The sequence below is a fragment of the Eutrigla gurnardus genome, assembly GCF_963514095.1.
Source record: "Eutrigla gurnardus genome assembly, chromosome: 1".
Lineage (NCBI taxonomy): Eukaryota > Metazoa > Chordata > Actinopteri > Perciformes > Triglidae > Eutrigla > Eutrigla gurnardus.
Window position 1 is genome coordinate 5754287 of NC_139915.1, and position 23030 is coordinate 5777316.

A 23030-nucleotide genomic window follows, 5' to 3' on the forward strand; every position below is an offset into this window, starting at 1 on the left:
CCTTCAAATGCATATTCTAGACCCTTCTGTCTGCTTCAATATGAAGACACTTTTTCAAAAGAAATGCTATTTCTTCAGGGGGTTAGTCACAGTGTGGGCTCCATGGTAGCTCTGACATCTTGACGTAATAGCAGCGGGTGAGTGGGGTTTAGTGAATGGTTAATTGCATTCCTTCTGGTTCCCCCTAAAGTCTCCTTATTTACATGGATTATATTTATTTGTGGTGTAGAGAAATTAAAGTGTACAGCAATGTTACTGCCTGTCTAATGAGTAAAAAAGAAACAAAATGCTCAGTAGCGGGTACATAACAGTCGTCCTCCATTTCACTCTGAATCAATACCTCACACTATTTTGTGCCACATTTCCCGAAACCTCAGACGCATATAAAGTTAATGAGAGAGATGGCACAGTGAGCTCAGGGTCGACTTTGATGAATATGAAAAGCTTAGCCTTTTTTTCTCCATTTCATTTTATTGTTTGCACAATGCTCACCAAATAATTCATAAAGTGAGATTAACATGTCAAGATCAGCAGAGTCAAAAAGATATGAAGCACAAAAGAATCTAAATGGTTAACGATTGTAGAACTCCTTATCCAATTGTTTTAAGTTGAAGAGAGGGAAGTGGCTCTGTCTACCCTCTAAATCATGTCATACTTTTGATTAAAAAAACAACAACTAAGAAGTGGTTTCAGATAGAAGCAGTCAGAAAGGTCTACAATATGTGTTTGAAGGATATATCCAGGATGTTAAAGTGATAATTCAGTAGAATAAACGGGTTAAAAAGATAAAGCTTGTAAAAATGAACCACCACATCCACCACCACGCCTGGAAGACAATAAAACGAAGGAACAAAACATGTCAAATTACTCTCTTTTTGTAGCATAACTGTTGAAGTATAATACGTGAAAATTATGTACTTAGAAGCAGTACACACCCAAAAGTCATGTGACGTCTGTGCACACATCAGATGTGATAACGTTACATTAGTGATGGAATGTTGCTGCATACATCACACGAGACAAGAGACGTAGTTTTCTTGACGTGCAAAATTACCTTTAAATTGACAAACTTCACCTGTGTACAATTCATGATACAATTCAACTAGATAAAAAAAAAATGATTTGTCTCTCGCGAAATACAGTCCCTCTGTATTTAGCCAGTATACCTTCAGAAGCTAGCGTAGCATTGACGTGCTAACGATGACTAGCATCGCTTGACAAAGGGAGGCAAATTAGAGCACTCCATCGCAAAATAACTTACTACAAGACACAACAGTGGACTTTTGTTGTTGATGACGTTTTCTTCACTCCTCGGCAGCTTTAAAGTAGCTTATTTGCTGGTGAACAGTGGAGGACTGCCGCTCCGTTGGCAGCTGAGCTTCACTTTGCATTACTGTGTGTTGCAGAAAGTGTACACTTCAGCTCCATGCCCAGTCATCTTAGGTTAAAACTATGTAGCTTCCCCCAGCACCGTTATTGTGCCTGCTGGCTGTTTGATGTTGCTGACCTAAAACTTTAAGCTTATTTTATCATTGCACCCACAGCGTCAGTGAAATGCCTACAATGAACAAGTGCAAAGTAAAAGCAAGCGACGGCTTGCTTTGATAGCAGAGGCTTGTTGTCTTGTTGTTTTTGCCGCGTGTTGGGCTAGGAGACAGTGTTGCAGCACTTGGCCGGTTTCCACCCTCTGTGGGTCGATGGGCTGACAGCTCTGATGTTGCATGAAAAGCAGGTTGGACTGATGAGGGCTCCAGCCACGCGGGAGTTTGGCCGGCGGTGCGTTGCGAGAGCGCCGACTCTTTGGGAGATCTGTGTTATTGAATTGGGCTCACTTTGAACTCGACGCCTTCCTCAGTGGCTAACAATGGACTTATAACAAATGTACCAGTCCTTCAGTTTGTGCAACGTCGACAGCCAAACAGAAACCCTGGTGTGGGCTGTTCGTGGGGCGAGGGGGGGGGGGGCACACAAACACAAAAAAAGCAGTAAAGAAAAAGATGAGACAGAAAGTTACGGAGACCATAGTGAGAGAGAGAGGCAGTGAAAAGAAATGACACAGAGGGGCACAGTGAGAGAATCAGATAATAAGAATGGGGAGAGAAGCACACAAGAAAGAACAACAAAATACCAGTGGAGCGCAACGGAACAATATGTGACCCAAATATGACAATGCAATAAAACAAAAAGAGAGGTGGGGAGACATGAGACTCTCATCGCAGCCTCTCACACTGCAATTATTCATGAGCTGAGGTCAGTCAAGCATATCACTCCTATATGGGATGTCTGCTAACAACATGCTGATCTGGTATCAGTTTCACCTGTCCTGTTATCCTGATGCTGATGCTTTATCCTCTCTCAATGCTCCTTTGTTTAACATTTAGAGGATACACCAACTTCCAAGTGTCTTCCAGGAAGATATCTGTGATGTTACCATTCTCAGCCCCACATTGCTTTATTGGGCACTGGGTGGTACAGAGATAACATCCACAAAAAACAATAATCAATAGGCCTAGTATATAAGAAGAATTTTAATTCCCTGGAGAAATGAGAGCAAATAAGACTCATGAATAACAGGTAAGCTTTATAGAAAATGTTGTACGCTGTATTAATTGCTTGAAATGAAATAAAATGAAACAAAAATAAACATGAAAAGACAGTAATCAGTGTATTTGGTATCTTTGAAATAAAATCACTCACTGAGTTGTAGCAAATAACCTTTTTAAAACCCTTTCGAAACCATTTAAATGTTTGTTCACTTTTTACAAGGGTTTTAACCTATTTCAATTGATCTATTTGAACCTATCGGCTCCTCCTGTGATTACCTTTGCTAGCGACCTCCATCCCGCCTCCGTGCCTTTCATACACCACGGCGCGGTGGAATAACGGCGTCATGGTCCCGCCTTAAACAGGCTGTGTGAAAACAAATAAAGTGTCCCCGCAGGGCTTGAACATCATAATGAGCTTCATGCCCGTGCATATTGTTACGCAACTCAAGCCATTAATCTCACCTGTGCACCAGACTAATAGCGGCCTTAAGTGAACAACAGAGTGGGGCTTGACATCAGCCAGCATGAAGATGAGCTGTCAGTCAGCTGATTGGCAGACCTGGAGGGTACTGAAGGCTAAAAGGAAATCCACTGAATGCTCAGCGAGAAGAGAGGGGAAGGAGGAACAGCCCTCCCAGCCGTCCCGCCTAATGATGGCGGCCCACAAACCCACATACCAGGATAGACCAGCCTTGCGTCATGTCAGCGCAGCATTATTAATGACAGACACTTAAAATCTTATTACGGCCTCGGCTCCGAGGTTCAGCCTGGCGGGGATTGGCCAGGTAATGAATAAATGACACGCTTAACCATTCCACCAAAATAATACTGCGCTACATTAATACCAGGAAGGAAGGAGGGGAGGGAGTTTATAAAAGTGAAAGAGCAGCACCGTCTGTACGATAAGTTTCCATATGAAGAAGTTACAATAATGGCTGTCAGACAGCAGCAACCATCAGGTGAGTGTAAGAGCTTCTGTGACAATGTTATTACTCGTGGACAATTTATATATTCAAAGGAACTATAATAGCTGAAGTATGATATGGCTGTAATACCTGTCATTAATCTTCACAATGGTTCCACATAATGTGGATGAGTAATTCTATCAGCTGTCCAACGAGAGGTTCAGCCAAAGCTGCCCATTAATATTATCCTCTTTTATGCCTTGTTTTTTGGATTTTTTTTTTTTATTATACCTGCACAATAATATGGGCCTGCATCCACAAAGCACTACTGTATGATAGACTAGCATCGCCTCTTTGCTTTTATTATCTCTTTGGGCTAATATTATTAGTTTTTTCCCACCATGAGCACCAGAGTGTGCTCGCCTTTATACTATGTTTGGATGAGCTCAATGAGCAAGGACAAACATGTCCAGTAAAAGGACAACATGGACGGATGAGGCCAAAACAAGCTTCACCTCCCTTTTCTTGAGTGATGTCGCCAGTGCTTTTTCTGTGCTCAGGAAAAAAAAGGGTGCATACTTTCTCTCCACATTGACAACGGGTGAAAAAAAGACAGGGTCAGCGTGAGCCTGGGATCCAGCTCCCCCGCGACCCTGAACAGGATAAGCGGTGACTGATAATGGATGGATAAGGGATAAAAAAAGACACTGGTGCTTAGAAACGGGCACTCTGTGGACACAGACTCTTTCACTCACTAATTGTTCAGTTGATTTGATCGACAGATTTGTAAACTGAGATTCTCCACAATAAATCGCATTAAGTGTGACATCACTTAATGGAAAAAGGCAAGATTTGAATGGATGCTTTTCAAGCTGTTTCTGTGGGGGCGAGTAACTCTATTTTAGCATGGACTTTAGGCTTTTGACACGCCGGTTTTATAGAAAGGTGCAGAACAAATTAACTTGCCTCTCCTTGGCTTCAGTTTCCTAAACCTCAAATGCTTCCGGTGAACCCTCGGCAACCCTTCTCTCTTCAGTTAACGTGGAGAGTATTTTAGATTAGGTCTAGCAGAAATAAAACTGCAGCAGCAGTCAATGAGGAGACAGGAAGTTTGAAGTGTTATTTGTGCCGGGTTGCACCCTGCATCCCCCCCACAGTGTGCTGCGGTAATTGCGCCGCCTGCCAGCATGGAACGAGTACCTTCTATTGAGTGCTTCCATCATTTTGAAGGTTATGGCACTTTGATGTAACACGAGCTGCTTCATTTGAATATCTATGGGTTTAAGGTGGCCCTCTGGTGTACATGTGGACCGGATCAAATGTTTTTAATGAAAACATCTACCAAGAATACATGAAACAAGGTAATAACCAAATGGGAACAAACATGCTCCGTGAAAGTGGTCCAAAGTGGCCTTTAATTGCAAGTTAATGGATTTTATGCTCACAAGCAGAGCTTACCTTTCATGTGAATGGGTTGTAGTGGACTTACAGTTCTAGCTGAGATGTTTATCTGTTTGACCAGTGTGTAGAAAAGCCACTGGCGCTATCATGATGGAGTGACTAGAAATAAACAACTAGCATATGCGCTATTAATGTCGGAGTACATTTACCAGAATTTATATATTTATTACGCTCTAAGGGATTTCCTTCTTTTGTTGCATATGTTGGATATTCACATTCTGCTGATGTTTATGCTCCAGAACCAGACGGCAACTGTCAAGCTGTATGTGAGCCAGGCCCGCCACCGCTATTAATCCAACTATATCACAAAACATAGATAATCCTGCGAGTGCCAGAAATATTGTATCATAACAAATTACACAGAGATAATAGTTGCAACTCGTTTGTTAGTGAACCATCTGTCTCCGCAGGTTCAGCAGTGGTGTGAATCTTCACCAGCTTCACGATAGGATTACGAGTCAGTCCCATTTTTAGTCACAAAGTGCTTTCAAAACTACAAAGGTATAATATATTGTGTGAGCCACCTCAGTCCATAAGCATAAAAACAAAACAGCGCATTGCATTTCTGCTGTAATCTATAATGTTTTGACATTTGATGAATTTCTTCAGACTTTTGAGAGTCCTCCTTACGCATAGCTCTTCTGCTCTTTGTTGGTTTAAGTGACTGCAACTCCTGACAGGAACTAAAGTGAAACAAAGTGTATGGGTATTTAGTAGTGTAGTTGATGGATGTAGGGCCAAACACAACACATATTGTGTTATAAATATCCACAGCGACTGCGTTCGCCACTATTGCCATTGAATTAGCATCGTATAGATATCGCTAAAGCTAACGGCTAGCATACACCTATCCCAGCTTTGTTGACAGACTCCTAACAGCACTAACCGATCCATAATCACAACACTAGTCAGCATTAGAGGTAAGATCTTAAGCCCGAGCCCGAGCCCGAGCCCGACCCGACCCGAATTTCGGGTCGGGTCGGGTATAAAATGTCAATCATTACGTTCGGGTCGGGTCGGGCCGGGCTTCTCTCTCGCTGACTTTTTTTATTATTATTATTTTTTTATTTATTTATTTATTTATTTTTAATATATGTTTATAGAAATGTATAAACGATGTGTGGAGAATAAGATACTAAACTGAGGAATACTTGTTATAAAATAAATAATTAGGGGGAAAAAAACAGAGAGGGCGCTGTAATTGCTATTTAACTAAACGGGACAGGAGCCGCAGCACAGACATCCACCCCGTCACTAGCCATGTTTCCATCCAAAGTGATTCGAATTACTGGGAAATGCGCATTAAAAGAAATTCGAATCATGTGTGTTTCCATCAAAAGAACGGACTTTGGTGAAAACTACAAATTCGCGCGAGTTTTCTAAGTCACGCGAGATTTTCCGCGGGTTGGCATGGCAACCAGCCTGTAAACATTCCGTCGTCTTCCTGCCGGTGACACCGGCTGGACCGGCCGGTGCTTGGGTGAGGTGCATGGGCTTTTCACACAGCCTTGTGGGCACAAGTGGCCCGAGTTCGGCCGTGTTCAGCTGTCTGTCTCCCGGCTGGTTTGCGTGCTGCGCGTCTTGGCGTTTCGCGTTCGACGGAGAGTCCGCCTGTGTGGACTCGCGTGGGGCTGGGCGGGCCGGTGTTTGACCGATGTCCGAGGGCTTTTCAGCAAGCTCTGACGGTGAGAGTCCCGACAGTTCGGCGTGGTTGAGGTCTCTATTTAAATGTCAAACACCGGAAGCAGTCGGGGTGAAAGTGCGTACGTCACACTTGATTCGCATACAGCTGTTTCCATCCCATTCGAATCAACCAAAACCCGGCCATAGCGAGCGTATTTCATTTTGTGCGAATCAGGGGATTTTAATGCGAATCACGGCGTTTCCATCATCATTTTCCGATGCGATACATCTAGATGCGCATCTAAACAGCTGATGGAAACGCACCTATTGCTCTTCTTTGTCTCTCTGCGCGCTCTCTCTCTCTGCGCGCTCTCTCTCTCTCCCTCTCCCCGTCTCTCTCTCTCTGCGCTCTCTCTCTCTCCCTCTCCCCGTCTCTCTCTCTGCGCGCTCTCTCTCTCTCTCTCTCTCTCTCTCTCTCTCTCTCTCTCTCTCTCTCTCTCTCTCTCTCTCTCTCTTAAAGTGCCGCGCTAGATTCTTAAGGACGTACTCTGAGTCCTCACAAATAAAATATGAAATTTCGGGTTTGGTTCGGGCTCGGGCCTGCAAATCAAGTTAATTGCTCGGGTTCGGGCCGGGTCGGGCTTTAATCCCGCGGGCCTGGGTCGGGTCGGGCTGGATTTTTTAGGCCCGATCTTACCTCTAGTCAGCATGCTCTGCATTAGCATTGGTGCTATTAATTAGCATGAGCTAATTGAAAGGGTTACAGTCTAGGAATGGACATTGCTATCACCAGATAATCGGTCAGTAACACTGATACTCACCAGATGTGTGGTTGTGATTCAAGGCCACGGAGAAGAGAGAGAAGCTGTGACTCTAATGCTACACTGGTTACTGTTTGACTATGAGAGCAAACTGGAGCAACTGTGCTGTAATAGAACCCATGTAACACCAATCTCGTCTTCACACTCGGAGTGTTTGACAGTGTGTCAGCGGCAAAGACACATTATACATCCACCCACAATAGTTACAGAAGCCTCGTCTTAACAAGCCAGAGTGTCTCCAATTGGTCCAAATGTGAGCCTGTCTGCTGTGCCGAACGCCTCACTGTGGAGACCGAATGCAATATGATAATCGGCATTGTCATGAGCTCACCTTGTGTGCATTGAGCACCGATCCATAGGGTGTCCTTCCGTCATACACAGGCGCAATCTACAGCCTGCAAATATTAAAGGTGACTGTAGGCCTTCATCTGCTAATTAACCTGGAATGCTAATGAAACCTGAGGGGCATATTTCACTGCAGACACGTATACACGGGAGCTCCATTCAGATGTTTCTGCCGGAGACAAACGGCACAGTTGGGAGGCGCTCTCTTTATTTGTCAGCTTTTCACACCTCGCTCCAATTTCCTCCGCTCCTAAAAGTTAGCATTAGAGCGGAGATTGGCCTCCTGAGAGTCGCGCTGTCTGTGCTTCCCAGGGATAAGGTCATAATGTGACGAGAGCGGCCAGAAGTCGCTCTGCCACTAAAGTGAGGGATTTCAAAGTTGAGATAAAACAAGGGAGAAATACGATCATCGAGACGTGTTCACCTCAGGCCTAATGATTTGTCTCACATGGGGATTTGCTCCTGTTTTCTCTTTTACCTTGTGAACACTAGATGGATTCTAAGCGTCTTCCCTGCAGGATCTGAGAGAAAAAGTTCCTAGACCTCAGCAGCAAGTTTCAGCTTCATATGGAGCATAGAAATGGAGTTATATCCCTGGGGGAGCAGAGTTAGACATATTGTCATGATCAGAAGCTGCTGGACACACCATCAGCTCCTTTTCTTTCCTCTTTGCTTTGTCCGTGAAATACGAGACGGAAGAGGGGGACGATATTAACATTGGCAAGCCGTCTCCGTGGTGATGGACAGCTTTTGATATCGGTGGTTTTGAACAAAACAAATCCGTATCTTTCCGGGAGACAGCCGTGTGGGCCGTAAAAACCATCCCGGTGTCTCCGGTGTCACATTTTCATTACAGTCATTTAGTGGAATTTGCTCGTACTGAGCAACTTACAGCGATAAAATAAGCTTCAGTTCCCTAAATCGCAGGAATCATAGCCTCGTGTGCCAGAGTTCTGAGTTTGATCGAAGCAGCCAGAAGGAGCCGTGTAGGAGGAGTGACATGGGCGAGCTCGTGGAGAGAGATGACAGGGGCAGGCTGCAGCTTTTTCATCCACCAGGGTTGAAGTGAAAACCTGAACCCATAGAGGAAACAGGAGGGCCCCCCCCCCTCCCCTCCCATATGGTGAAACGCTAACACGCGTCAGAAAAATATGCGAGGGCACAAATACCAAATAACACTGTTTGCACGGCTGTGATTGAATCTCTCCACAACATGAGAGAAAAAAAGCTCAGCCAGAGTGATGCCAAGACGACGATCGCAGCCCTTTCAGGGTCCATATCCTGCAGCTCTGAGTGCTGGGAAAAGGTCAGCTCTGTTTTCACCGGAGGCGGCTGGAGCTGGATTGAGTCCAAAAAAGCAACTGGTGTGGTGAGAGAGCTGGTGTTAAAGGCAACTCATCCTGACCTGGCAGCGAACCCCCCCGCTGCGTGGGCACCTCTCACTATCTCTGGTCATCTTTTCCTCCACCCCCACTGTTTGCCTCTCTCCACACGCTGTTTAATATGCACACGGATGCACAGGCACGCTCGCACAAAGGAGGCCATCTGCCGTAAGATGAATCAGCGGAGCAATAATTCTGCAGTCACCTCCCAGCGTGGCCATGTCTGAATTCTGGGAAAATCATTCATATTATATGGATGGAGGGAACGAAAGGAAAGGAAGAAAAAAGGAGGGGTGACGTGAATTACACCCGTGTAGTGGGCGTGGCAGATGGGCCTTTGGGTGACACTGACATTTCGCACACAGAATGGGATCACACGGCTGTTCTAAAGGGGCTTTTAAGAAGAGCAGCATATTGTGCTGCAGCAGGATAAATGCCACCCGCAAAGGCCACTGTTTCCCTATTTCCTCTCATGCCAAGTTGAAAGGGCCTTCAAATATTCATAAAGATTTCCCATCAATAAAGAAAATCTGCAGTCATCTCCTCACCACCACACGGAGGGGCTCTAATGGCCTTGAGGCTGAAAGGGGAAGGAAGTTTTGGTGCTGCGGTGGGTGTGCGGTTGTTAACGATGATGCTGCCTCTCCCACAACATTCACGAGCAAATGGGTCCTTCGATAAAGTAGTCATTGATTGTCAGTGTCCAAGGTCTCACTATGGACGTGCATGTATTTGTATGAATGTATTTGTTGGCCGGCGTCCCCCTCGGCCTGCGTGCTCTATGAAAACATCCCTTATTGGGAAATTTGGTTAAGTGATTAAAGGAGAAAGTCAGGACCTTTCAGTCATCACCCCTCAATCAATAGTTCTCATAAGTTAACAGAATAAACTGCTTTCTTGGCCGTTCGATTCAAGCACGAGGACGATGGTGCATTCACATGCATTCTGATCTAGACGGCAGACGGACACCTTGTGGACAACGCGGGAAAATCAGCCCGACAAAGTGGCAATATATGTTGCTATAGTAATGGAATAAAATATATTAAATAATTATTCAATTGTGCTTAAAATAGCTTAAAATAATAAAGTGATTTATTTATAATTGTATTATTTCATGTCATTTTGTTTCTCTTAATATTGTATTGCAATCATTTGCTGTACGTATTTACCAACTGCATATTCAATATTCTTGAATCACTTTCTTTTGTTTTTAATATATTGAATTTGAATGAGTCTGTCTGTTATGGCTTTTTAATTTCCCTCCAGGGATTAATAAAATCATCCAGCTATCTATCCGTATCTATCAATCAATGCCACCTACATTTAGCGGTGCCGGTCTTCTCTGGCTTCACCTAATTTCACCGCCTGGCTCTCGTCTAACGTCTGCCGGATTCTGCATGTGCAGCACTACATGCATGCTTTGAAACATTTTGTTCGTCTAATAAAAAAAGAAGAGTCCTCTCTCACAGAAATTACAGTAAAAGAAAGAATCCTGAGCTGCAGCAAAGAAAAAACCCCTAAAACAACCCTGTTGGTGATATCTAATTTCCAACCCACTTTTTTCCCTCCACATTAAGCATATCATTACAACATTAATGCAGCTACAGGCATGCATTTGTAATTACCCCTTCGATAATTGAAGTCCTAAATGTTTTCATTCTGAACCAAAAAAAATGAATTTTCTAGTGAACATGGCCACGGTGCAGAAAATTAGACATTAATACCAGCATATTAGAGTGGAATAGAATTTCACAGAAAAAAAAAAGTACAAAGTTATGTGCTCTCGCTCTCTGGGTTTACGCCTGTCAAACCCTGATGAAAGGCCTTAAAGTTAAAGGATCCACCAAAGAGAGTCTGACTCTTTAAGAAATGCTTTGGGCGGATCCTTTTTTTTTTGCACATGTAGGCTTTTGGTAAAACTACTGAGATCAAATATTAGCATTAGACTGACGGGAGAGATTGATTAGAGTCGCAGAGAGACATGCGGGTTGGCATGTGTACACTTTGCATGTATGCATGTGCACACACGCTTGTATGCGAAGGCTGCGCTGTCACAGAGGCATGCTAAGAATCCCCGTGGGCGAGTGACCCATGCAAAGCTACGCTTCATCTATCCCCTGTCATGCCAACATGATAACGTTTCAGAACTCCGCGGGTTTACGCCAACAGCACGCAATTTATTTGACACCGCAGCTAATCTGAATGCTCCATCTTATTGCGGCGTGTTATCTGTTAAAGCACTGCATCTGTTCTTAGCTGTGGTGTGTTAACGCCCAGTGCGCACCATAAATTGCCCCCCCCTCCCCTCCCCCCTCCTGGCCAGCAGGAGATGGATTACAGTGCTTTCATGAAGAGAAAATCACCCACATTAGCAAAAACGAAAGGCCACCGTCATATACAGTGAACCCAGCATCCTCCCCTAGAGAGCCACTTCCACAAGGTGTGTGTTATAGAGAACGAAGGAGTAACTTATTTCTCATAAGAAGAGAAAATTAGTTCATGGTCGCCAAGTGGCGAGCCATGTTTACTAGGGGTGTAACGTTACGTCCGATACGATTCAAGGACGATATTTGGTTTTCTAGAACGATACAATACAATTCAATGAATTGAAATCGATACAGTAACATTTTTGGGGGCAAAAATTCAACCAGTGTTACTGTGAACAAAAAAATACCTTGAATGGATACTGGACAGTGCAGGTGTGAGTATTTCTTGTAAGGGAATCAGCAGGGGTAAAATAATTAAGTAAACAACGACTAATGGCAAATAAATTCACCTTTTATTTGAAAATAATATGCTCTTATTTATATTGAAAAAGGAGAACAGAAGTACAAGAAGAATGCTGCGAGAGGTACCGTTTGGTTGGGTTTGCTCTCCCATGGCGCCTCAGTAGGCGGGTGGAAAGGTTAGTAGTGTTGCCGTTGTATTTGATTTCACTGTGACATATGAATGTCGGTCGACTTGTCCAGAACATCTCCTTTTTTTATAGAACCCAAAGTTTTTCCACATGCTGGACCTTTAATGTGGATTGTAATTAAAAATACATCCACTTAAATTCTTTGTGCTTAAATACAATGTGCATGTCGATACAATCGATTATTACATTGCAATTCATTTTTAAATCAATATTTGTCCCCAGTTAAGGACAACTTGCCGAACACCTATCATTAGTTGGATCGGAGGAATAAAAATTGATATATCGATGAAGTAGAGGAATCGTTACACCCCTAATGTTGACTCCCCGGCACCGTCTGTCCGGAACCATCTATCACGTAAACATGACCGCCGTCCGAGGCAAGCACAAGAAGACGTGGAGGCGTCCACATTAAGAAATAAACTTGGGGAAAATGAATGTAAATTGAAACCAATGTGATGAAACTGTGTGCAAATCAGGAGAGATTGATAAAGTGTCAGGCTCACTGATTAATTCAGTGGCAATCTGATTAAAAACCGGTACTCATTATCATCCTTTAAAAGATCAGGAAATTCTTTAAAACACATGCAGTCCCCAAGTTGTTGTTGTTGTTTATTTTTTAAACTGATTACTTTTTATATAATTGAATACTTCATCACTTTAATACCTTTTATAGTTTGGTGTGTTGTATGTTTCTTCGCTTTTTCCACACCGATATTAAAGCAAACCAACTGAACCTACTGTTGGAACTAAGATTTTATTAAAATAATTTCTAGAATCCCTGCTGTGCATAGAGAGGTGTTTCTGGTGGAGTGCCGTCTGTTTTTCCATGAATCTAAAAACGAGATGAATAGAGCTGCAACGAACATCATTCTTCTATATTTGAAGCTTCTGTCAGGGGTTTTGATTGATCCTTGAAATGTCATATATTACGTTATATTTTATGATGTCGTCACCCTAAAATAAATGGAAATATGATTTTAATGATAGTTATGGTGCTCTTATATTGCTGCTAGACCACCCTTGGTGTGCAGGAGAGCAAACCTTTTTTTAATACCACATTTAAAATGTATTTTTGAACATGACGTTGGACGAAATTAATTTGACGGTTGAAAAGATGAAGTTGCAGATTGATTGATGGATGGATGTCATGATATCATTAGTTGAAATTGATCGGTAGCTGATGAAATCATGCGTCATATTGGTTTTGTTTTCCAGGAAGGAAAAGAAATGGTCATTTATTGTTATTTTTTGACATATTTTGTTATATATGTGCTCAATAAGTCCCAGGATTTGATCTAAAATGGTTACAAAACATTTTTAATTTCAGCTCAACTTTAAATTAATATATTTCAAATTAAATATTCATTTTCTTTCATGAATTACAGAATGAAAGGTTCTCTTAAGTCAGAAGCTTAGCAGCGATCCGTGCTCCACGGAGGCTACCTCAGCTGAGACGGATGTGTTTGCACATCAAAATCTTTAAGCGTTGTGTCGAAGAGGACGGAGGTGAAGGGGAGAATAATGGAAGAAAATCACATCCGATGTTACAAACATATGCATGCTTCCTTGTTTGCACGTATTCATGTGTGTTTAAGCAATGTGAGCAAGGGCACTCCTTTTATGCACGCGTGTTATTGTGTGTTTGTGCTGATCCTGCAGGCTTGGGAGTGTGTTTGAGGGGTAAAGCCTGTGTTATTGGGCAGCAGCCCTCCAGCTCTCAGCTCTGTGTGGATACAGTCAGAGGGAGCAGTGGGACACACAGAGATTGCTACCACCTGCGGCTCAGCTGGGAGCTGCTGCAGAATGAGAGTTGAGAGGGGGGGATTGGAAAGGAGGCGAGTGGAAGGAGGTGAAAGAGGAGTACATAATTACATGGCAGAGCAGAAGCTCATCTCAAGGTGCTCCAAGAAACCCCCTTCCTCTTTACTACAGGGCTACAAACACACATCATCACCCCCTCCCTTATGTCTTCATTTGGGAGAAAACAATCCATCAGACAAAGGTCAGTGTACCCCCACACCAGGTACACACACACACACACACACACACACACACACACACACACACACACACACACACACACACACACACATTTAAGGAGAAGGGGGAAACTCCAAACACCATCAAGAAAAAGCATTAAAAGCGGATTTCTATTCGGGTAGTTTACACTTATTTAAGCTTTGATTGAAAAAAAAATGTTGCCCAAAATAAGCATATGTGCTGTTTAATTTTTAATTTTCAGTACAGGCTGTTCAGTTTGGTATGCAACATCCTTTCAGTACACTCTGTGACCCAAGCAGCTCTGTATGTTTAGTACCGCACACGTGGAACAGACATTCTGGAGCGATTTTTACCCGGAACCTTTTAGCGGCGCACCACTTGATGTCAGCTGTAGCACGTTAGTTGATCCTGGTCAGCCGGGTTAATGAAGCTCAATTGACGACGATTTGTGTCGGACTGTGTGACAACACCGTTAAGTCGGGTTCATCTGAGGATACACTTCCGACGTTTGTTTTACGACGGCATCACCTCAACGTGCCGGTTAGAGGAACGAAACATGAACAGACTGGACGGCGTTCAGACAGCCTCCCACTGCAGATTCACACCGAGCCAACGTGATGAATAATGCTACAGTGTGTTTATCGCTTCCTATATGTGACCATACGATCGTAGAGGATGGGGAATTAAAGCATATGGTCAAAGAGCTTGAGCCGCTGCAACGAGCCTTCACATGATCATCTCAGGCCGTTGAGCCTCCTGGTTGAACGAGCATTAACTGTCAACTAAAGCTCAGTTCAGGAATTATCAACAGGTCAGAGATTTCAAGACATTTCTGGGATTTATGTTCGTTGTATATTTTTTATTTATAATATGCCAGTATAGGAAGAACAGTAAGCATTATGGCCAGCTGTTTAATGTTTATAGTATTGTAAATAAATGAACAAAAAATTCTGCATTTTCTTTGTTTTCTCTAAAGTACCATTTATATTTTTTAAACTACGTTTTCTTCTCATATTTTTTGGTCAACAATATTGTATGTTGATATAGTCACAGTGTGTAATGGCGTTAGTGCGGTCTCTTCTTACGGAATAAAAGATTCTTGATGAACATATTTAGTCCTAGTTTTTTTAATGAAATGAACCCGGAGGTGGTGAGCCAATAAAATGAAATTAATCCTAACAGGAGCAGTGAAGATCTCATTCTGAGGAAAACCACTTAGCTGGTGTTTGTCTCGGGCAGCGGCCCGGCTGCAGACCTGCCCAGGCAAAGTTGGATCCCTGTCAACCTTTGAAAAGCTGCTACGGTGTGGCTGCACACGTCTGCCCAATCGATGGATGTTTTCCTGCTTGACAGATGAAACGAGAGTCTGCTGATTCTCAGTCATAGAGAAGAAATTGATCCTATTTGTGTGTGATTTCCCAAAGCTGTATGACTGCTATTAATCGAGGAATTAATGGAGAGAAACATAAAAAAGTTGGAAACCATAAAAAGCTTTCAATATGCTGTAGTCCCGATGGGCCACACATAGAAAGGGATTCCTAGAGAGCTGGTTTACTGAGCACAATGCAACAAAGAATAAAACAGTGCAGTTAACTGTATCGCTCAAGTCCAACACAGCAGTGAAAGAAGAAGAGCCAAAGGCAAGCATGTTAATGAGTGTATGATTTATGAAAAGGTGCTCAGAAAATGACATGCAGGAATCTGACTTTGTGCTAAATAAGCTGTTGGGTTGCTCAAAGACAGTAAGTGCAGTTGACAGTAAGGGTTGCCAAGTTGCCCTTGGCAGCCATTTTAAGAACTTGGCAACCGATTCTTCATGTGCTCCATGGTTCTGTGCCGATAAAACGGTGGTATAAACCCTCCGGGTGGGTCTAAAGGTCACACGAGTGAGCGTAATATGGAGTATGTCCAAGAACAGGTGGTTTGGTTTGGCGTCGGCAGTGATGTGGGTGTTGGATCGGACTCGTGAAGAGGGGGGACTGAGGGCCAGTTGAGGTGATTCAGGCATCTGATCAGGATCCACCTTGACACCTCCCGTTAGAGGTGTTCTGGGCACATCCAGCTGGGAAGTGGACCTGAGGTAGAAGAAGACCCAGGAGACGCTGAAGGGATTATGTATCCCATCTAGCCTAGGCATGCCTTGCGGTCCCCAAAGGAAAAGCTGGGAAGCGTTGATGCCTGGAAGTCCCTCCTGTGCCTGCTGCCCCTGTGACCTGACCCCGGATAAGCGGCAGAAAATGGATGACTGGATGGGAAACACCTCCATAAGCTACAAGTTCAAGCAAGCTCAAATGACATAATGAGTACAGTATCTAAATTCCTCCAAATATAATGGGGCTAAAAATGGCAACTATATGTCTAGATTTAGCAGCCGGAAGCTGGTGCCTGGTGGGCAGCCTGCAGTTGAGCCCCCTTAACTGGAACTCCTGAAGATACACTGTGTTTCATTTGCATTTGTGTTGCGGTAGGTGTCTTTATTACTGCATAATGGCAGCCTGCGTGTGGCCCTTCAGACGTTCAGTACACAACTCAAAGTGCAAAGATGTTGCTTATGACGACCCCTTTATGTAAAACTGACTATTTTTTGATTGCGATGTCACGTAGGAGCGCAACATATGAAAAGAAACACACTGTACACGAGGGTTAACATCATCTGCTGCTCCCAGGTTGAAAAGACAGCCATCCTTCACAGGTAAATTGGATCGCCTGGATAAAGACGACAAGCTCAGCTTCAAAATGCCACTTCATTGAGCTGCAGTTTGCCAGAAACCAATAAATAATTCTCCGAAATGAAAGAAAGCAGCCCGAAAAGATCACGCCGTTTTTATTATGAATATCCCAAGCAATTTTTTATTGTTATTAAAATCCTCTGGTTCATAGACGCTACCTCATATCTCGCTGAAGAGCTGTTTTAATATCCTTATAATTTAATATCCTCAGCAGGATTCATTTTTATCTCTGTCTGACGCTGCTCCCTGCAACTTGCATTCGGTGACAGCGAATGTAGATGTAGTGCATTAAGTGAGACTCTTGAATAATAATTCAATGGCGACGATATGAGGGTATTTCTGTCTCTTTTCTCAATCCACAAGGGTGTGGAAGGATTCATATTTGAAAATTACAGGGGGAGGCAACGGTTTTTTGCTTGAATAATTTTCCCCTAACAGAAGGAAGGTCAACAACCCATTTGACTTAATGTGATTTTTAATTTCTCATCAAAACTATTTAAATCAGTCATATTTACATAGCACTAGTTTGTAGTAAAACAGTTTTTACCGAGTGTTGAGAGCGGGACTGTGAAGGCTCAGGCTATGATTTTTAATGTTAACATCAGTGTGCACCTGTTTTGCAATGAGGGTTAGATTGAGAGTATACATGTGTGTTCAGGGGTGGAGGTTTAATTGTTGGATCAAAGCATCATCTGTGACTGAAAAGGCAGCTTTTTCTGGTCTTTTTCTCCGGTCCACCTTGCTGCACTCACCTTCATTGTCTAAAGATGACCTAACCTCCAGGGTGTGTGTGTGTGTGTGTTTGTGTGTGTGTTTGTGTGTGTGATGTTCACTCACATGCATGTACTGTACACACAGACGGCCAGATCGGACAGTGGCAAAGTCAACAAATCAGTGTCTGTGTTTCTTTAATCCACAGTCTCCACAGTTTGCTCTCGCTATGACGCTGACGTTCCTGCTTGCACACACAGCTGTCAGCGTGTGGAGGACGTATTCTTGGCTTAGAAATAGAATCGGGGTAGCAGATGGTCAGAGCGGCGGCCATTTTTAGGTGTACGTTGCTATTGCGACCGTTGTAGCGGAGATATATAAAATATATATATATAAAAAAAAAAAAATTAGCGTATTTTTAACTTAAAAGCCAATGTCTTTTTCTTCGTGTAAAACAAAAATACGTATAAAATCAGCTAGCAACCAATTATATCGTGACATCCATCAATCAATCTGCAGTTTTTGAGCAAAACGGTTCAATGTCCATTCTGCACTTATTCTATTCCTCTCATTCCTAGCCTACTTTGAGTTCTGGCGATGCATTGGTATGAGACCCTTTGCTTCTCCGTTTTCATTTGAAGAAGCTGTGACAGTTTTAAACTTTTGCCATTTCTCTACGTCTCTGTCTGTCTGGTCAGACGTCGCTTGAGCTGCTTCGGATCAAATACTGTTTCCACGCTATGGTAACCACAGTAGCGAGCAAAATGGGTTGTTGATGCACTTGAAGAGGTAGAGAAACTTTGGAAAACAGAATATTTAAGTGACACTTGAAGAGCAAAAAGAACAGATTTTATAGCTATCTTTTGCAGTTGAGTTACCTGAAGAATCTGTCAAAGAGTTCTTGAATTTGTCTGCTTTCTACATGCAAACTTCAAAGGTATAAGAATGGTTCTGTGAGGAAATGCAACGTTCTCTGTGTGGCTGGATTTCTATGTCGGCAGCTAATGGATCCTCCAGCCAGTTCTTCACTTTGACTATGGATTTCTGAGCTCGGTGGGAGGAAGAAAACATCTCGACACTCTCGTTTTCCTCCACAGCAGCGCACATTGCCGCAGGGTGCCTTATTAAGAGATGTTTGGGATAGATGTTTTGGAGAGGACGGTTCAATTATTGACAGGCCGGGACAAGCTACAACATATCAATGCCAGGAAAGAAAAGTATGGCTGACAGTGAATAGTCCTGGGTTCAATACATGCACCCCTCTTTCTAACGGCACATACATCGTGAACTAGATCAACATTGATCGGCTGACTAGCTGATCTAATAAGTGTCATGTATCAGTAGGGTTGTGGTGTGTATACTCGATATATTTTTTATTCTGTTGAATTCTCTTTTATTTATGGCGAGCGCTGTGCTGAGGTCCACTCAGATAAGAGACGCATGTCAGACAAGCTTTCTTTCTGATTTTTTTTAACAGATTTTTGAACAAAACAGAATGCTGAGGTAAACAATTTTCAGTTTATCTCGACATGATCTCCATTCCTTCTCAGCCCTTTGGCTCTAGATGCACAGAGGGAACACACTAGGAGAGGATTATTCATTTCTTTATACATTTTATTCATTCTTTTAGTTGTTTTGTCCTCGAAATGTTCACTTTGGTGTTGACTTGAGTTTAGTCAGTACTCAACAATAGTCAACAATAAAATGAATTGCCAACTTTTCATTATAGTATCCAGTATTCTTCAGATAAGTCCTTTATAAATCTAGTAACCACAAAATACTTTTGCTTTATTTATCAGCAATAAAAGAAATAAATTAAACAAATGATTGGTTTCCGCTTCATATAAGTCAACATTTGCATAGCTCAAATTTCACACTATGATATCAGTCAAAACTAAGCCCATGTAGTGCATCTAAATTACTTTCTGGATTTCAAGGCTCCAGAAAACGTTTTTCACCACCATCGCTGAACTGTCTGGGACTTCAATGAGGTCAATGTAAACCATAAATATGTCTAAACGTTACCCTTTTACCTGGTTATTGTCATCGGTAGAGGTTATTTTCATGAAAACACACAATTCAAATAATTAGGAAATAAATTATAGTATTTTAATGAAGTACTTGCATTGGTTTAAAAAATAGTAGTTTGTAATTTGGATTATTATAAGCTGCTCAGAGCAAGTTTAACTTGTTAAAAAGCAGCAGGTTAAAGGAACAAAATAAATGTTGAATGAAGAATTGGGAGCGATGCTTTTTAGTTCCGGAGTTACTAGAATATCTTGAGTGATCCTTGCAGCCCGAGCTCATATGAGCCTATAACGATACCAGGGCTGAAGGGAGAGAGATATTATCATGCGCCGCCACAGCGGAGGTGACCAGTGTCGTTTCTCTCTCCAGCGGCGCTCCGCTCAGCATCAGGAGCAGCTTCTTTTCCTCACGCGGTGACTACCAGCCGTGAGATCTCATTAGATCACACAACAGAACAATAAACAGCTCCCTGCGATGACGGGCCAATAAGGTGCTCGGTAAAGCAGGCCACGTGCCACTCAACTCGCATCCCAGATGCCGCCCAACGCCGCCGACCCATTAACGGGAGACAGCCGTGTGTTCCCTGATTAGGCAGGGTAATGGGGAGTGACTGCCTCTGGAGGCTCGGGATGGTTTGTTGGGGTGGCGTCCATGGACGACGCTGACAAACCCTAATCCGACGCTGCGTATTTACATACAATGAAGAATTGTCCAGACAATGCTGTGTACATGTACTTCCCCACAAGACTAGAGCCGCATAGTCTCTCGCTTCCCTAGCATGAAGGTGGTTGAAGGGATTAGAGTGAGAGATGGTGATTCATTTCCTGACTTTTGGCACAGCCACTCTGGATTCTCCTGGGGGACCGCAAAGCCTGTATTATACTGGGGATGCTCACAGAACCCAGCTGCTAATGAAATAAGAGCTCCTCTGAGCTTACACTCACTGCAGATTTCAGGAGAGGGTGTTTGCAGGCTGAAAGAAGTACCAGAATACCTTTACCTCACATAACTTTGGTTTGAGGGCACCCTTTAAAAGCAATTGTGACTCCTTTCTCCTGGTGGTAATTACGCTATTCCTTTGAAGGGCCGGGTGGAACTGAAATCGATTGGCTTGGCTTATTGGTACCAGACATCAATGTTTTAGCAAAAGTTCAGTCAGAAAGTTAATTATCACTGTAACATCCACATTCAATTGGATCTCTGCTGCTTTTCTGTCTGCCAATAATCATCCCGGCTGAAGGGTATTCTCACATTTATGTCACCTGCTATGTCATTATGATAAATGTGGGCATTTGCCAGGAAGGTGATAGGATGCAGACAGAATATTAAAAAAGGTGAAAAATGTAGAAGTGCCTTCAACTTGCATTCTTTCTACTGGCTATCAGGGGGCGACTCCTCTGGCTGCAAAATTAAGCCTGGGACCATTTAAAAGTAGTGAGTGAGGAGTCCGCAGGCAGTCAATGTCAGTATAAAACAGGCAGTCAAAGGTGTTCTCACCACACCTTGAGCATGCAGCTATAACTGGCAGAACAAAAACATTCTGCAGTTTGCTGAAGTAGAATGCAAGCTTTAGTGTGGACAGACATGCAGGTGCACAGTCACGCACGCACACCACACATTGCAATATCCTCCCAGCGGAGGCGATATCAGACACAATTTCAGCTCAAAATGCAATCCTATAAATGAGGCAACGTCCAAAATAATTTCCATGTTGAGCTGACATCTGCAAGACTGTTATTTTCTAGGAAAGAAAACCCTCTGATATGTGTCTGAGATGTGTGGAAGATGTTTGGAGAGGATGAGAGTCTTCGTCAGTGTGGACAGACGGTGGTGATTAAGCGGAGGAGGTGATTGAGTGGAGAGGAATGCTTCTCTGTGTAGCATTGATTCGGTATGTACTTGATTACAATAGTGTGGTTTATGTCCCAGCCTCAAAAAACCGTGCTATGGAGCAGTTAAGTCCCCCCCCCCACCCCCACCCCCATTACAGCCCTGCTGGTTCTGGCAGGAGAAATCCCACTAGATGTCATAGGGAGGCAACTAATGACCAATTACTTGGCTAACATCTAAGGGCATGAAGAAGAACGGTGCAGTACTGGAGGAGTACAGGAAGCAGGCAGAAGGGAAGTTTTCACGTTGCTTGAAGGAAGATCGTTGAGGGTTTGAGAACATCCAACAATACTCCCTAGACTAAGGATCCAGAGCAATAGAGTACATGGGCTGCTTTTTCAATTTCAGGCAGGAAAATGATGAGGCGAAAACAAACATCAAGCCATCTTGGAACACACCCAGTAGAAATGCTGGCAGTGATCACGGCTCTGCATTGGGAAATAAGCCGGAATGTGTTTTAATCTGCTCATTTCCGTTTCAGTCCTTAAGAGTCCGAGATTCTTTAACTGCTGTCAAGAGGTTTTATTCAAAGTGTTGCAGGTGCATCTGTTTTTTTCTTTTTGTGGCTTCCTGCTCATGTTGTTCCGAAGGAAATAAAAGGGAGGATAGTCTTGCTAAAACAAGCTGTGCAGAGACAATAGATCTTGAAATTGCATCAGATAAATCAGAGCTTAATTCAATAGGGATGTGGCAGCAGTGGAGACAAAAGGAAGGCTTCTTTTCAAGTTAAACAACAAAGTAACCTCGATATTTAACAGAATCAGCATCATCGTAGTATCTTAAACAGCCTGCTAAAGCTTTTTGGTAGGCATCCAACTGGTGCTTTGTGATCAATATCAGGTAGAAGAGTCGGTAATAGTTTTTATTCAAATCATAATCGATTATAGATTTGATTAGGGCAAACGAGATTCATGGTTCAGACTTTATCTTTGGTCCACACTTTGTAGCTGAGGGGAGGAATCATAGACATTACAGTAGATGTGACATTACGACAGAACTCATGGTCCGCCATCTTACCTGGGTGATGTTTCCAGTAGTTACTAGTTCTTTTACATATGGATCACCTAAAACTACAACCTGTAGTGAACTAGGTAACTTTCCCTTTGGCTACCAAGTAATGAAATGAATGAAAAAGGGCTGATGGAAATAGAGACAATATATCACATTAGAGGATTTTATTGCGCATTACAATAAAAATCACTATTAGTTGAGTGACTCAAAAAAGTAGTGCCTGATTTAAAAAGAAAAATACAGGATACAAAAATACATTTAAAAAGTGTATTTATCCTTTATTAATGTCTTACCTGTGACAAAATTAAAATATTTTTTTTAACAAAATGGGACACAAGCATGTTTAAGTGCCATTTTAAGAGTTTTAAGCATATTTTATCAGGAGAATATTGTGAATCGCAGTTATTTTTACCACAATGTTTTTGACATGACATTTCTTCTTTTATTCCATTGTGAGACTTTGTGAAATATAAGTTTATTGATTCATCTTCTCCTATTCTCCTGATCTAATATATGTTTTGTTTACCACAAACAGTAAACATGACATCTGGATGGGAACGGGACGGTCCACTGGTGATTATCCACTGTATGAAACAGTCCTCTCCAATAAATCTTTCTCACCGACATCTTCGAGACCTTTCATGACATGGATGACCGTGT

The 23030-nt window shown here is 42.8% G+C and overlaps 1 protein-coding gene across 1 annotated transcript in view; it reads right to left on the bottom strand.

Annotated features, from left to right (window-relative positions):
* The window catches only part of chst8 (carbohydrate (N-acetylgalactosamine 4-0) sulfotransferase 8), a 173082-nt gene that overhangs the window by 25036 nt on the left and 125016 nt on the right, over nt 1-23030 (bottom strand). The window lies entirely within an intron of this gene.